The 16,476-nt window shown below is 37.6% G+C and overlaps 1 protein-coding gene across 1 annotated transcript in view; it reads right to left on the reverse strand.

The window, feature by feature from the left end:
- LOC125239100 (zinc finger protein 852-like) overlaps window positions 1-16,476 on the reverse strand; it is a 54,486-nt gene that overhangs the window by 21,665 nt on the left and 16,345 nt on the right. The gene's annotated exons all lie outside the window — the stretch shown is intronic.

Raw genomic sequence — 16,476 nt, forward strand, 5'->3', positions numbered from 1 at the left:
CAATGTTTGCATTATTAACCCTTAAATGCATGGTGATGTACCTCTATATATGCAATATATGCGTTGTTTAAAAGGGACGGTAAACAAGGAAAAGATATTGAAAGGAGAGTGAATGCTGGGAATAGAGCATAGACTAACTAAATAAAGGAAGACGTGTAACTCAGTACATCGTTTTATATGTTTGACTCGTAAAACAATAGATGGCATTACTATACTCTCGCGACAAATGGTATTGTTCAATTCACGAAATAATTTCATTTAAATGACCTAAGTCGTATTATTTCAAAATTTGGAACATGATCGTACAACATTATCACTATATAACACCGAAATTAACAAAAACAATTAAGTCATTTTTTACCAATCGGGTACTTGAATCAGATTCAATTCATGGGAAGTGTTTTGTACGTTTGATGACTAATAGCAAACATTATAATCCGGTAGATGGCGCGTATGCAAGATGCACAACACTGCATGCTAAACAAAGTTGGCATATTGAAGATAAGTTTTAAATTCAATTTATTTATTGTTCGAATGTGAGTAGTTAAAATCGCTGTCAATAGAAATTGCCAACAATGTAAACAAACCATTATACAAAATATCAATATTTTAGCACAATTTTATTATTTCAAAGGTTGGATTTAGCCAGTATCTGATGAGTTAGAATGAAAATTAAAGACATTTTGACAACGTACAAGGTTTGTTTACATTGTTCACAAATTCTATTGACGGCGACTTTATAAATGATGAATTGATGATAGGGTTAGTATTTTGTAACATCACAATCTGCCAGAATTTGGCGTACAATACTCTTGACTCTCAATATGCACATTCATTATCATTAGTATTTGTTTTTTTTTTTGCACAAGTTTTAACGATTATTCTAAATTATCTTGGACGTACATCCCAGAATAGGCAAAATATTACAACCCTAAAGTGCGGATGTCAGGAAGGATTTCAAAGACGAAAATCAAAAATGGCGGCTTAAATATATGGGATATCGGTCCTGCATCCGATATCGGATCGTATAATGTGAAAACGCACTAAGACGGAAGTATTACTTTCAGATTATTTTATTTTTATTATTACTATAAAAATGTTTTACCACAAACAGCTACATATATCAGCACGACAGTCAGATGGCACTATTATCAGAATAAGACAGAAGTTGTACGATTTGCGGCTAATTTATGATCAACATTCATCATTTCATCATCGATTTTTTTAAATATATGAATGTGGAATAAAACAATATATTTATAAGTCAATTTTATTAATTAAATTCTTTGAAAAGTTTCTTAATTATCATGCTAAGTGTTGAAATGCATTGAAATATTTATTTTCAGTACAGATGGTGTTTTTTTTTACGCACTAGTGCGAGAAGTGGTTCATTACGAGTATATGTCAGGTCTAAACTTCGGAGGGCCATCTGTACTGAAAAACGTCGTACGATACACGTGCGAAAAGGAAATTCGTAACTCGTGTCGATTTTTACGCACTTGTATCGTAATGCACTATTTCCAAGTAGGCATATTACAATGATATGAACGTCAAATAAAGCTACGCCGGCTTTAACCCTACGCCTCAGCCACTTTTTTTCAAAATACACATGCAAAAGTATTCATAAAGAAAATATTAACAGACTGCTCTATGGAAATTAATTTCAATAAATTATACAAAGTACAAAGCTACTATGCTTAATAAGAGATGTTAGAGATACTGTATAGAGTCTCTAAGTGTCAAGGTATATCTAAAAAAATAAAAAAAATATACATGATGAAGAAAAAAAAACGAACTGATACAAATAAAAAATAACTAAAATAACTTTAGAGTTTTAAAAGACTCTTGATGTCTCAACTAAAGAAAAAAATATATATAATGCCGCCGCGGGGCGGAGCGGCGGCGGGGGGCCGGCGGCCGAGGCTCAGGCTCGGCGATCAGCCACGACAGCGCCAGCTGCAGAAGGCTCGGCGGTCAGCCGCGACAGCGCCAGCTGCAGGAGGCTCGGCGGCCAGCCGCGACAGCGCCAGCTGCAGAAGGCTCGACGGCGACGGAGCCGGCGCGACGGCGCACGGGCGCGGGCTTGTGGGAGCGGGGCTAAGCCGGCTCGGGCGCGGCTCGAACAAGCGGGCGCAGGCGAGTCCATGCACACAGGGTACACGCTCGATGGATCTAGAACGTTATTCACAAAAGATGTACTCGTGTAATGCTTTACTTGTCAGTTCATACCTATTATTCAGGTCTTTTAGTTTCAATTCTAATTTGTGAAATTCATCGGAGCGATGGTTCAACTCCTGTGCTGTCAGGTCAAGTTGGTATTGACAGTTTAGAAGCTCATCGCTTAAGGCAGCTGTTACATTTTGATGTATTTTGAATTTGCTTAGCTTTAGATATTTTTTAATTTTATTTGACCCTTTCAACGTCACTCTGGGATCACTGCCGCCCTCTATGTGCACAGACTGTTTTAAATCTACAGGGTCTTTCATTGGGGAGCATGATGCACTGTCATGAACCACATCTAAATCAAATATATTATATTCAGCAAATATACTTAAATTGTTTTCAGCCAGAGCGGAGTTCCCGGAGCAATACTTGCAATACCATTTTGAATCCGACTCCTGCATTTGCTGCTCGAGGTCCCGGATGCGTTGTAATGCCTGCTCATTTATCTCTTGGCATTGCTGGAACCGATCAATGACTGCCTAGAGGTCATCCCGTTGTCCTTGCAGGTCTTCATACTTGACATCTTGGTTGGCTGATTGCTGATTTTTGAGGCTTGTGTTACTTGACATCTTGGTTGGCTGATTGCTGATTTTTGAGGCTTGTGTTTGTTTCATTCTAGCCACCATCACATCCCGGTGTGTTGTAACCTTGCTAGTTTGTTCTGTAACATTATTCATCATGTGAGATATTGAAGCCTAAATGTATTGTTAAAATATATTAAATAGGGCTTATAACAGGATATAATGTGATTAACATACAAGAATATGGAACCACAGCCTTGATTTTGTTAACAAGATTTCATATAACAAACTTTGTAATTCACTTTGTTGCAAGTTACACGGGATAGCAGTGAGTAAGGTTTTATTATCTCGAGTTGGTTTAACAAAGAAAATGTAAATATGGAAGTTAAAATACTATTATGTACTTCAAATGTTTACAAACAGAAAACACAAAAATAACCTATGACAGTTACTAGTTCTAGACAAATAATCTGAAAAACTACACTTAAATATTAAGTAAGCTATACCCATCTGTAAAAAACGCTAATTAATTATAATTTTAAATCTTGAACGCTACTCCGTTGACGGTTGGCGTAGTTTTTTCGTCAATATTTGGCTTCTTAGGCTGCATGAAAACTTATGATAACACTTTCTCATTTTAATTAAAATACGATACATCACTGTAATTCCTTATATTTTACATTTTTAATATTTATAACACATTATTGAAATGATTTAACACGAAGCTTGAATTTGACGTTTAACCCGGTCGGTGTTGCCAGTCCAGGCGTTGGTATCTCCTGCGAATTGCAAAGTATGCGTTAGGGCCCGCACAGACGGGTGACTCAATTTTTTTGTCTGCGGAGATCGGTCTATGGGCTAGTATGAAAGTGCGCACACGTTGCGACGCAACCTTTTTGTCTGCGGGTTCGACGAGTGACGACAAGCCTGCGACGTAACTGTCTCATTCTCTATATGTTTCAATGCAAGTGCGCACACGGTGACAAAATAGTCGCCGGTCGGTTGTCATTTTGACAGTTATCACTCAACCGCCTGGGCGAACGTATGTTATTATTCGAAAAAAATATAATTTTAAATGCCGATTGTTGAAGTCGACATTGATACCTGTCGTTTAATTTCAATTCTTCAGAAGTAGAGGTAAGACCGACTTTATATGACAAGAATTTAAAAGAATGGAAAACGATGCCGGGTTGTAAAATTCTAACGAGTTCATCAAAACTTTTAAACACTTATTCTGAAGTACCAAAAATGTTTTTTGGGTAGGCTCTTAATTTCATGAAAAAAGAAAAAGTTGCGTCCGTAGTATCTTCATAGTAGTCTGTGGTTGCATCGCTGTCGTTCCCGTGTGCGCACCTTTGAAATTGTCGCAAGGAGTTACGACAGAGACAAAAAAGTCGTCGAGTGACTTTGTCGCCCGTCTGCGCGGGCCCTTATAACAAATAGTTTAATGTTTTGTGAAGATTAAAGAAATATTGTTTGTTGATAACAATGATAACTATGACGGGAACTATTCCTCTCACTTCTTGTCACAGACAAAATTATGACGCGCCTTGGCTAGCTATCAATAGTGAAACAAAAACGAAAAGAGATATAAGGCTTACGGCGAAACGAAATTGTGGTCAAAAAAGCTGCACTTTATGCAAAAAGCAAGCAACTTTGTACAGTGATACTAGGGACCAATATAAATGATTTCTTCCGAGGAAACACAATTTTCATCCACTAGAATTCAAGATGGCGGACATTTTCTATATTTCGTATTTTTAAAAATTTATAGAATCACAACGGCTGCACCGATTTTGATGGTTGGGGTGTCAATCAGTTTGTATTAAAACGCTTTTTTTTTTTATACTACGTCGGTGGCAAACAAGCGTACGACTCGCTTGATGGAAAGCGGTCACCGTAACCTATGGACGCCTGCAACTCAAAGAGTGTCACATGAGCGTTGCCACCCCATTAGAAACTTGTACATTCCCTTTTCCTGTTTTAAGTACACAGTAAAAAGGAGTGTACAAGTTCTAAGGAGCAGGAGGAGAGGAGTTCTCAGCGCGCTAGGACCATTTTGAAATTAAAAAAAAAAAGTCGGCCATTTTGAATTTTTTTAATGCAATTTTTTTCTACTCGGATACTTGTATGACATTTGGTCGAGCACCCCCGGCTATCTCTTACGGTTTAAAAGTTGCCATACAAAATAAAAAGGCCAGTTTTCCCACATTTGTAGCATTTTTCAATTTTTTTTTATTTCATTCGAATCAAGGCCACTTGGAGATTCTATGACCAAAATTTGAGCTCTCTACGACAAACTTGAAAAATCATCAAAAAAAAACTTTTTTTTTTCAAAATGGCCGACTGCCATTTTGAAAAAAAAAATGGCGGCGTCAAAAACTGCCCAGGGTCCTCTATGACATTTGGTCGAACACTCCCCGGCTAACTCCAGCCGTTTGGCCAGGCCGTCCAACATTTTTTTACCCGGAACCGGTAGACCGACGGTCTGATCTATCCGGGGTCGCAGGACCAACCTCTATACGACCACACCAAACACTGCCACCTGCGAAAACTCCTTCTGCCCATTTTTTGAAAAATGTCAGTCGGGTTGTAGCTTTATATTATATATTGGGTTGGTAAGAAAGTAATGAGCCAATCATAACCAATATTGAAATTTTTATTTAATTTATTATTTCAATCATTTATCAAAAATATAACGGCCTTCGTTATCTACTACTTGTCTCCATCGTTCTGGTAAAGAATGAATAGCATCGGCGAAGAAGTTCTTAGGTTTAGATTCAAAAAACTCAGCTATGTACTGTCGTAGATGGGCTTGATCATCGAACTTTTTTTCATTCAAGGCATTGCTTAGCGATCTGAACAATGCGTAATCCGTAGGTGCCAAGTCTGGAGAGTACGGTGGATGAGGTATCACTTTCCAACCTAGCTCCAATAGCTTTAGCCGAGTCACTTTTGCAATGTGTGGGCGAGCATTGTCGTGTAAGAAAAAACTTTAGCATGCTGTGGACGATTCTGACAGATTTTTTGGTTTAAATTTTCAAGCTGATTACAGTATATTGATGCGGTAACAGTCATTTCACTTGTTAGGAGTTCCCAGTGAATAATACCATGAATATCCCACCAAACGGACAGCATAACTTTTTTCGGGTGAGGCTCTGTTTTTGGTGCCTCTATTCCTTTTTCGTTTGGAGCTAGCCACTGACGTTTGCGTGTGTGATTTATATATAAGACCCATTTTTCATCTCCAGTGATAAGATGGTCCAACCAGTTGAATGTGCGGCGAAAAGACAGAAGTTGTATGCAGATATCGGCACGGCGGTTTAGTTGATCTCTATCAAGTTCGTGCGGTATCCAAACACTGTATTTGTAGTTTTTTCCCAACTCGTGTAAATGTGTTTCTATGGTGACATGAGAGCAGCCTAACTCGGTAGCAATAGTACGACTCGTTAGCCTCGGATCTCCTTCAATTAAGGTTTTTAATTTGGCTACATCAATCTGAAGACCAGACTTAGGTTGATCTGATAATGAAAAGTCGCCACTACGAAACCGCTGGAACCATCGTTTCGCCGTGGCCTCAGACACAACTTCAGGAGCAAGACGCTGACATATATTACGCACTGCTTCGGCGGCTGAATGGCCAGACTGAAATTCATATAGTAAGCAATGCCTTACATGCACTTTTAATTCGTCCATTTTCTTCCTTATATTAGCTCGGCGACAGCTAGTGAATGACTGACGAGAAACTGTGCGACTCGCCCTTTATATACTTTCGACCATAGAAGATTCTAGAACTCTCTCAAAAATTTTATGTGGAATTCAATCGATCGCTCATTACTTTCTTACCAACCCAATAGATATAGATAGATAGAATAGATAGATATATATAGAATACATTTCAGGAGGAGGTAGGGCATAGCGAATGATATTCCGCTTTGTGTCTCTAGAGCAGAGCCCAACTGGGGTAGTACCTCCGCCTTACAGAAGACCGCAGCCAAATAGCACTAGACCCTACTCGTAGTGTTGTGTTCCTGCCGGTGAGTAAGGCTGCCAAAGCTCAACGAGGGTGCGGTGTGCTGGTGACGGGACGACTTACGGAACTAACTTAACATCATTAGCCCTAACAGTCAAGTAATCAAGTGTATTTTTCTGCATACTATACATTAATGACATTATAAACTTACACACAAATTTATTTATATATTCTAGCGTCTTTGTCTTTTTTAGGTGACATTTTAGCATATTTTTGGCATCAGTCAGACATCAGTCTATCTTCAAAATCGCGGTGGCAACACTGCATGTTACGCTTTACTTCAAAATTATGACATAATCTCTGTCAACCAAGTCTGTCAGTAAATAAGAAAAGTATATGCATCCTTTTCTTTAGGGTGCTAGAGAAAAGGATACCTATAGTTTTCTTAGTTCTTATTTACTGATAGACTTGTTTCACTTGTTTGACAGAATATATTATGCTGAGTCGAGTTGTTTTCTCTTCGCAGTTTACTTTGCTAATCCTTGCGCCCACGCTCATTTTGTTTTGTCGATAGTGGTATACGCCTTACGGACTCCGATATTCTGCTAAATTGAGTGATTTGCTTGCCCCCGGATTTTGATTATTGCCTAACACAACGACCTGCGCTTGACCAACGGACTTGAGCATTTCGGACGAATGGATTTCGTTTACTTTGTGGCCTTTTTAAATTTGATATATATATATTAAGTGCGGTTACGGTAAGTATCAATAGAATATCAATATTTTTTTTTAATATGGATTAGTTTCTCTTTTCTAAATTGTACGTATAAGTTAATTTTATTGTTTCTTTCAGAACATTATGCCTCCTTTGAAATGTCAATATCATGATTGTGACAATACAAACAATACCAAGTCCATGTTTTCCTTCCCTGTCAATGATGAACCTCGGTTAAAATTATGGATACAACATTCTGGTAAGAATCATACTGCATTCTTAGTTTCTTTATTCATTTTATATATATATATTCATAGATAAATACATACATACAATCACGCCTGTATCCCATGAAGGGGTAGGCAGAGCACATGAAACTACTCAAGTTTCAGTGCCTCTCTTGGCAAAAAAGGGGTTGACAGAAAACAAAACTGGATTATATATTCATTAAGTGCAATTTTTTTCCCATTCAGTCATATTTATTGTCTGTTTTTGGTTCGTGTAAAAAATAGCGCACGACATGAGCGCGGCCTGTTGCTGGAACTGTTTGCGCACTTCCGTGCGCTTAGATTGTCATCGAGCATATAATAATTTCAGGTAACATAAATCTGACGTCTTTGACACACCAAGAATTGAAGAGACGTTACATTTGTGAGGATCACTTCAAAACTGAAGATGTATCGAATAATAACTTTAGGTCCAGACTTCTACCTGCAGCTGTGCCTCTAAAGCGTAAAGCAGCCACACCAACACGTAAGAATTGTTTGCTTAGGCTGATAGTACACTATCATATGTTTATCATAAACATATGATCATAGACCTGTATGCCTCCCTTTTTCTCTGTGAAGAAAAAGGACGGCATGTTACCTATTATATAAATATTTCTATGATAAACATGTGATAGTGGACAATTGGCTTTGGTTATATTGATTTATGATAATGTAGTTATTCTCTTTAAATCATATAAGTAAATATAAAGTATTAATAAACACAGGGTGTCCCACGCTATGCCAAATGGAAAAGGATAAAAGGAAAGTATACCTACTATTTTAAATTGTTCTAGGTCTTGTCGAGTCTCCAGAGGTTTTAAAAATTAAAACTCCACAAAAATGTTACCATCGGAAACGAATTGACTTGCCTCCTCAACCACAAGAAAACTCCTCACCATGCTCGTCAATGTTAGATGCTCCAGTGAACACCAAACAAATTCATAAACGTCGAAGGGTTCCATCTGAAGGCGAAGACGATCAGCCTGAAGTGAAGCGATTGAAGAAGCTTGCAGTAGAATTAAAAGCCAAGAACAGGAAGCAACAGTCACAGATACGTCGTTTGAGTTTAAAAGCTAACAAAAAAAAGAGAATAATTTTGGAATCACTTCGGTTCTCAAATGACATCGCAAAAACGATGGCTGTGATGCAATTACGGAGGCGTCAATCAAGACGAAAATGGACTAAAACAGAAAGAGAACTGTGTCTTTCAATTTATTACAAATCTCCTTCAGCATATGTTCACATGAGACGTCAGGGGGTTATTTTGGCATCGCCATCAACAATACGAAAATGGCTAGCTCAAACTAATTGTCTCCCTGGAATCCAAAATGATGTATTCAAGAATATCGAACAACGATTTCAAAATGCTACGCTGTCAGAGAAATCTTGTGTTTTGGCATTTGACGAGATGTCAATAATGAGCTCGCTGGAATATTCAAAAAAATTTGATCAATTTGAAGGTTTTCAAGACTTTGGAAAAGGAGATAGGGCACCTATTGTGGCCAAGTATGTGTTGGTGTTTCTAATTAGAGGACTATACAATGGATGGAAAGTACCGGTAGCATACTTTTTGTCAGCAGGGAATGTTGCTGCTACAAAATTAACTCTGTTAATTAAAGTGATAATAAATAAACTTTTTGATATAGGACTTCTGCCAAAAGCCATTGTTTCGGATCAAATATCAACAAACCAAAAAGCATTGAAGGATTTAGGTGTGTCACATGGTTCTCCATTTTTTTTTTGTAATGGCAGAAAAATATTCGCTTTTTTTGACATACCACACGCATTAAAAAATATAAGAAATAACCTACTCACTAGCGATTTCACAGATGGCGAGAAGATATTCTCGTTTAGTGACATAGTTTCAGCGTATGAAATTGACAAAAAAAATAAAAGCAAGAGTTTACACAAGTTGACGCCAACGCATATTAGCCCTAACAGTTTTCAAAAAATGAAGGTTAGTTTGGCAGCTCAAATACTGAGCCGTTCTGTAGCTGCTTCTATCAGAACTGTGGTAGCAACCGGAGAATTAAAGAGTAAGACAGCGCTAGATACAGCCAATTTCCTAGAAATTATCAACGACGCATTTGACGCGTTAAACAGTAAAAAATTAAAATCAAAAAATCCGTGTAGACGTGCACTGACAAAAGGCCAAAATCGAACTAGACAGGCATTACAAGATGGGAAAAATTTGCTGACGAAATTAAAGAAAATATTGAAAAAGAAGAATGGAAACACCACATATACTAGACCACCAAGCTTTGACGGATTTATGCAAAGCATTGAAGGAGTACTACAAATATTTGAAGAGGAATCAAGCGGAGGTATAAAATATTTAATAACAAGCCGTTTAAACCAAGACGTCTTAGAAAATATATTTGCTGTATTTAGGCTCAAATCTGGATTTAACAGAAATCCCACTGCCAAAGTGCTAAGAACAATATTTAGAAGCACTTTCATTAATGCGCTCATTAAAACGACAGACGGGAAAAACTGCATGGCAGACGAAGACGTTTTCATCGATAACGAAATCGTCCAAGAAAATAAACTAGAACAAAACAGAGACAAAGAAAATTTAAACCCTATGGCGGAAACTGCGGAACAAACCACAAGTGCCGCTTGTTCGAATCAACCAAAAAGAAAAGAGAAACTGCCAGGAAAACAGGTTCCTGAAATAACATTGGAGGAGTGTTCGGTGGCATACTTTGCTGGATATCTAGCTAAAAAATGCTTAGATAAATACGGGTGCGAGATCTGCCGGAACTCGTTAATAAAAGAAAACGAAGAGTTACGTGAAAAACACGAACTTCTAATTTTAAACAAAGTGTACCCCAGTGCACATGCGCCCAAGCTTTTTGCTCCGTCAGAAGCTTTATTGCATTTGGTAGACGCATCATTAAATATATTTAAGGAATACTTTGAGTCATTGATGCACCAACCTAACTTAAAAAGAAAATGCATCAATGCATTCAGCAAAATTTGTATGTATACAACATATACGAGAGTAATGAAAAAGTTTGCGAACTCCACAAGAAATATATTATAGATCTGCTGCTGTTAGTTAAAATTTTTGATTTCGGAAAGGCATACAAAAAAAATGTGATGGAAAACAAATTGAACAGTAAATTAAGAATATTAAAAAATATGTAAAATACTTTTGTGTTCGTATTTTATTTAATCATTCCGTAATTTAACTGTACCATTCATTCCGTAAAGCTAAATCAACGTTTAAGTCACAGCAGCGAGATGCGAAATTGCATGACCACATTATTAACTAAAATTAGTGGCCATACAATTGTACACTTGTTGCTCGTTATTAGCCGGGTCCACACGTCGCGAGGCAATGTGCTCACGCTCCAAAGCTCCAGGTTGCGCGGCCGGGGAAAACGCACGCATTGCCTCGGCCGAGGCACATCTACATATCACGACTGCCGCGCGAGAGAGGATTGAACATTTGCCATAATATTGGGATATACCTACTAATAAAAATACCCAGTACAGTCGAGAAATACATTTCTTACTCATCTAAGTGCGTATTCACATTATCCGATCTGATATCAAAGATATATTGAAATATTCTATTTTCTCTGCTGATATGGACAGTGGACCTATACATCTTTGACATCCTTCGTACATCCAATATATCTTTGGTACATCCGATATGGGGTCGAATAATCTGAAAATGAAAACCCAAGTGCGAAGTGTTGAAGTGTGTTTTCCCATTATCCGATCCGATATCAGATTTCGGACCGATATCCCATACATTACAGTCGCCATCTTGGATTTTTTCCATTGAAATCCTTCCGACATCCAATATCGGATCGGATAAGGTGAAAACGGATTAAGGTTTAATATATGTAGTACAGAAAACTCACCATAAGATCTAGCTAGATGAAGACGTTGCTTTGATGATGTTGATGCATAAAACATTAGCAACGCTACTAAATTAGAAACACGTGTTTAGTTTCGGACGACACGCCTATAAGCAACCTACATAATTTGGTCGAGTTAATTTGAAATGTCAAAAACAGTGCTAAGTAATTTGACATTTCAATACTAGGTAAGTATAACCAAAGATATATATGGAATAAAATAAAATATTATATACGTATTTCTAACAACGATTCAATTAAATGGGCAGGGAATCAAATTCCTTGACTGTATAGCTGTAGGTGCCTAAATAAAGATTTTTAATACTTATGGGTACCGATAAATTTATATAAATACAGTAAAGGGCGATAAAACTTGCACATCGGTCTTTGAAAGAGACAACGTCACATAAGTGATTGGAGAGTAGAGTAGGTAGATAGGTACCTCCCTATGGGCCTATGGGTTTAATAAACACACAACAAGTAGGCGCGAACAATTCATACTTACTTTTCTATGATTCAAACACACAACAAGTAGGCGCGAACAATTCATACTTACTTTTCTATGATTCAACTTCACATCATACTTATTTTTCTAATATTCAACTAGAAAAAAAAAAAGCGAAAAACAACAACATAATTCTTTTTAAACACATTAAAAAAAAACCGGAGCTGGGTCTCGAACCTGAGATCTCAAAAATGCAAGTCAGATACTCTAACCCCTAAGCCAAAAAACGAGGTGCCGCCGGCTCAAAATATTGAATCATATTCAAATGTGGTTACTCGGCAATGTAATTAATTATTATCTCACTAGGTGGCACTTTTCAACATTGAAAACAGCGCCATCTGTAAATAACTCGAAAACTAAGAGGTACCAGCGACGATAACTCGCGTTAAGTAGGTCGCTACACGATGTACTGAGTTACCAATCTTTATTTATTTAATTAATCTATGGAATAGAGTGAATGGAGCACTAAACGCTTTTATGGGCAACCAGAAAGTGTCGCAAAAAGCACGCCTGGCGGTGCATAGAGGAGTTTTAGTGCCTACACTTATGTATGGTAGTGAAAGTTGGGTGTGGGAGAAAAGACATCAAAGTCAAGTGAATGCCGTGGAAATGAGAGCGTTAAGAGCGTTATAACATTTCGGCGTCGGGCGAAATTAGGTATTTTACCCGCCGCGCGAGCCCAATATGCCGACCCTTTCTAGCACGTCTTATCACTCGCTCGCACTACAATAATGGACAAAACAATCTTGATCCTTTCTATGGAATTTTGATAACAACCACAATCTACTATCTCGATATAAACTTTTGGTTTCTAATAAACATTATTTTGTACGAAAATACGAGAATATAGCGCGAAATAATATCAATTATGTTAAAATTTATTTAAAAAATTAAAGTAATAATTATAAAAGTAGATCCCATCCCAAATATTTGCTTTTGTTATATGATAAGTATTAGAGTAAAGTATATATTAATATGATGATAAAATAAGACAAATACAATTCTAATTACTTCAAGGTGGTGCTCAGGGTCTGATGATGGAGCCAGATGGTGGTCACCAATACCAATGAACAATATGACTATACAACTTCGTGGTTTACATGTCATTCTAGCATTTTTAACCGACTTCAAAAAAGGAGGAGGTTCTCAATTCGACTGAATGTTTTTTTTTTTTTTTTGTATGTATGTTACTCGATATCTCCGAGAATTGTGGACCGATTTTCAAAATTTTTTTTTTGATCGTACGGGTATAACCCCGAGATGGTCCCATTGGCACCAAGTCGGGGTCTGATGATGGGATCCTGGAGAAATCGAGGGAACTCTTCAAATGTTATAGGCACATGTAATGTTTTTAGTGTATTTTTCAAAGGTACACCAGTATTTACGCCTGATGGTAATAATTTTATGTGGCTGAGCTGATGATGGAAGGTCAACTCCTCAATGGTTAGGAGTTAAAGGATAATTCTTTCACTTGTGTGCATATATTCGGACTGATGCATATAATATCAATAGGAACCACTAAAAATCAACAAATAAACAAACTTTTTAACAAAAAATAAAACCGCCTTCAAAAATAAGCGCGTTACAAAACACGGAGAAACTAAAAAGCAAAAAATAATAAACCTTTGAATTCAGATTTCTTATCGTATTGCAATAATCTAAACATCCAAATTATAAACAAATCAATTATTTTTGGAGTCGGTACCAGCCTGCGTATGGTTGGGTGGGGCAAATAGGCAATAGCAAGGCGACGAACAGGTCTGGTAGACTGGTACCGACTACAAAAATAATTGATTTGTTTATAATGTGGATGTTTAGATTATTGCAATACGATAAGAAATCTGAATTCAAAGGTTTATTATTTTTTGCTTTTTAGTTTCTCCGTGTTTTGTAACGCGCTTATTTTTGAAGGCGGTTTTATTTTTTGTTATCACTTTCACATTTCAAGTGCATATACCACGAGTATAGGTTTTCGGGTGTGCTGATTTAAAAATTAATGACCGATTTGGAATCTGTCATTGCTGACTGTCACTTTGACACAGAAGTCATCATGGGTGTCGTAAAATAGGTTTTAGGGGGTGCTGATTCCAAAATTAATGACCAATGTGGAATCTGACATTGCTGACTGTCACTTTGACACAAAAGTCGTCATGGGTGTCGTCAAATAGGTTTGCGGGGGTGCTGATTCCAAAATTAATGAACAATGTGGAATCTGACATTGCTGACTGTCACTTTGACACAAAAGTCGTCATGGGTGTCGTAAAATTGGTTTTAGGGGGTGCTGATTCCAAAATTAATGACCAATGTGGAATCTGACATTGCTGACTGTCACTTTGACACAAAAGTCGTCATGGGTGTCGTCAAATAGGTTTGCGGGGGTGCTGATTCCAAAATTAATGAACAATGTGGAATCTGACATTGCTGACTGTCACTTTGACACAAAAGTCGTCAAGGGTGTCGTAAAATAGGTTTTAGGGGTGCTGATTCCAAAATTAATGAACAATGTGGAATCTGACATTGCTGACTGTCACTTTGACACAAAAGTCGTCATGGGTGTCGTAAAATTGGTTTTAGGGGGTGCTGATTCCAAAATTAATGACCAATGTGGAATCTGACATTGCTGACTGTCACTTTGACACAAAAGTCGTCATGGGTGTCGTAAAATTGGTTTTAGGGGGTGCTGATTCCAAAATTAATGACCAATGTGGAATCTGACATTGCTGACTGTCACTTTGACACAAAAGTCGTCATGGGTGTCGTCAAATAGGTTTGCGGGGGTGCTGATTCCAAAATTAATGAACAATGTGGAATCTGACATTGCTGACTGTCACTTTGACACAAAAGTCGTCATGAGTGTCGTAAAATTGGTTTTAGGGGGTGCTGATTCCAAAAATAATGACCAATGTGGAATCTAACATTGCTGACTGCCACTTTGACACAAAAGTCATCATGGGTGTCGTAAAATAGGTTTTAGGGGGTGCTGATTCCAAAAATAATGACTAATGTGGAATCTAACATTGCTGACTGTCACTTTGACACAAAAGTCATCATGGGTGTCGTCAATGTCAGATTCCAAATTGATCATTAATATTGAGATCAGTACCCATGAAAACCTATTTGAAGACACCCATGATCACTTTTGTGTCAAAGTGACAGTCAACAGTGTCAGATTCCAAATTGGTCATTAGTTTTCAAACACCTCCGGATACCTATTTGACGACACCCATGACGACTTTTATGTCAAAGTGACAGTCAGCAATGTCAGATTCCAAATTGGTCACTAATTTTGGAATCAGCACCCCCTAAAACCTATTTTACGACACCCATGACGACTTTTGTGTCAAAGTGACAGTCAGAAATGTCAGATTGAACATTGGTCATTAATTTTGGAATCAGCACCCCTAAAACCTATTTTACGACACCCATGACGACTTTTGTGTCAGAGTGACAGTCAGCAATGTCAGATTGAACATTGGTCATTAATTTTGGAATCAGCACCCCTAAAACCTATTTTACGACACCCATGACGACTTTTGTGTCAAAGTGACAGTCAGCAATGTCAGATTCCACATTGGTCATTAATTTTGGAATCAGCACCCCTAAAACCTATTTTACGACACCCATGACGACTTTTGTGTCAAAGTGATAGTCAGCAATGTCAGATTCCAAATTGGTCATTAATTTTGGAATCAGCACCCCTAAAACCTATTTTACGACACCCATGACGACTTTTGTGTCAGAGTGACAGTCAGCAATGTCAGATTGAACATTGGTCATTAATTTTGGAATCAGCACCTCCTAAAACCTATTTTACGACACCCATGACGACTTTTGTGTCAAAGTGACAGTCAGCAATGTCAGATTCCACATTGGTCATTAATTTTGGAATCAGCACCCCTAAAACCTATTTTACGACACCTATGACGACTTTTGTGTCAAAGTGACAGTCAGCACTGTCAGATTCCAAATTGGTCATTCATTTTGTAATCAGCACCCCTAAAACCTATTTTACGACACCCATGACGACTTTTGTGTCAGAGTGACAGTCAGCAATGTCAGATTGAACATTGGTCATTAATTTTGGAATCAGCACCCCCTAAAACCTATTTTACGACACCCATGACGACTTTTGTGTCAAAGTGACAGTCGGCAATCTGAGATTCGTAATCTGAAAGTAATCAAGTCAATAATTTCAGTTATTTTGAATCGACTATGATTCCGAGTTATTGGTAATAGTAATGATTGTATAGATGATTAGTGATTCCTTTACATGTAATGGTAATTTACCGTTTCACTTGATTACATTACAAGTAATCTGACACCCAGTAGTGTCAGATTACAAAGTAAAATCAAGTAATCGTGTAATCCGGAATCGATTACGATTTCCCCATCTCTGGG

This window comes from Leguminivora glycinivorella, chromosome 25 (assembly GCF_023078275.1).
Source record: "Leguminivora glycinivorella isolate SPB_JAAS2020 chromosome 25, LegGlyc_1.1, whole genome shotgun sequence".
Classification (NCBI taxonomy): Eukaryota; Metazoa; Arthropoda; class Insecta; order Lepidoptera; family Tortricidae; genus Leguminivora; species Leguminivora glycinivorella.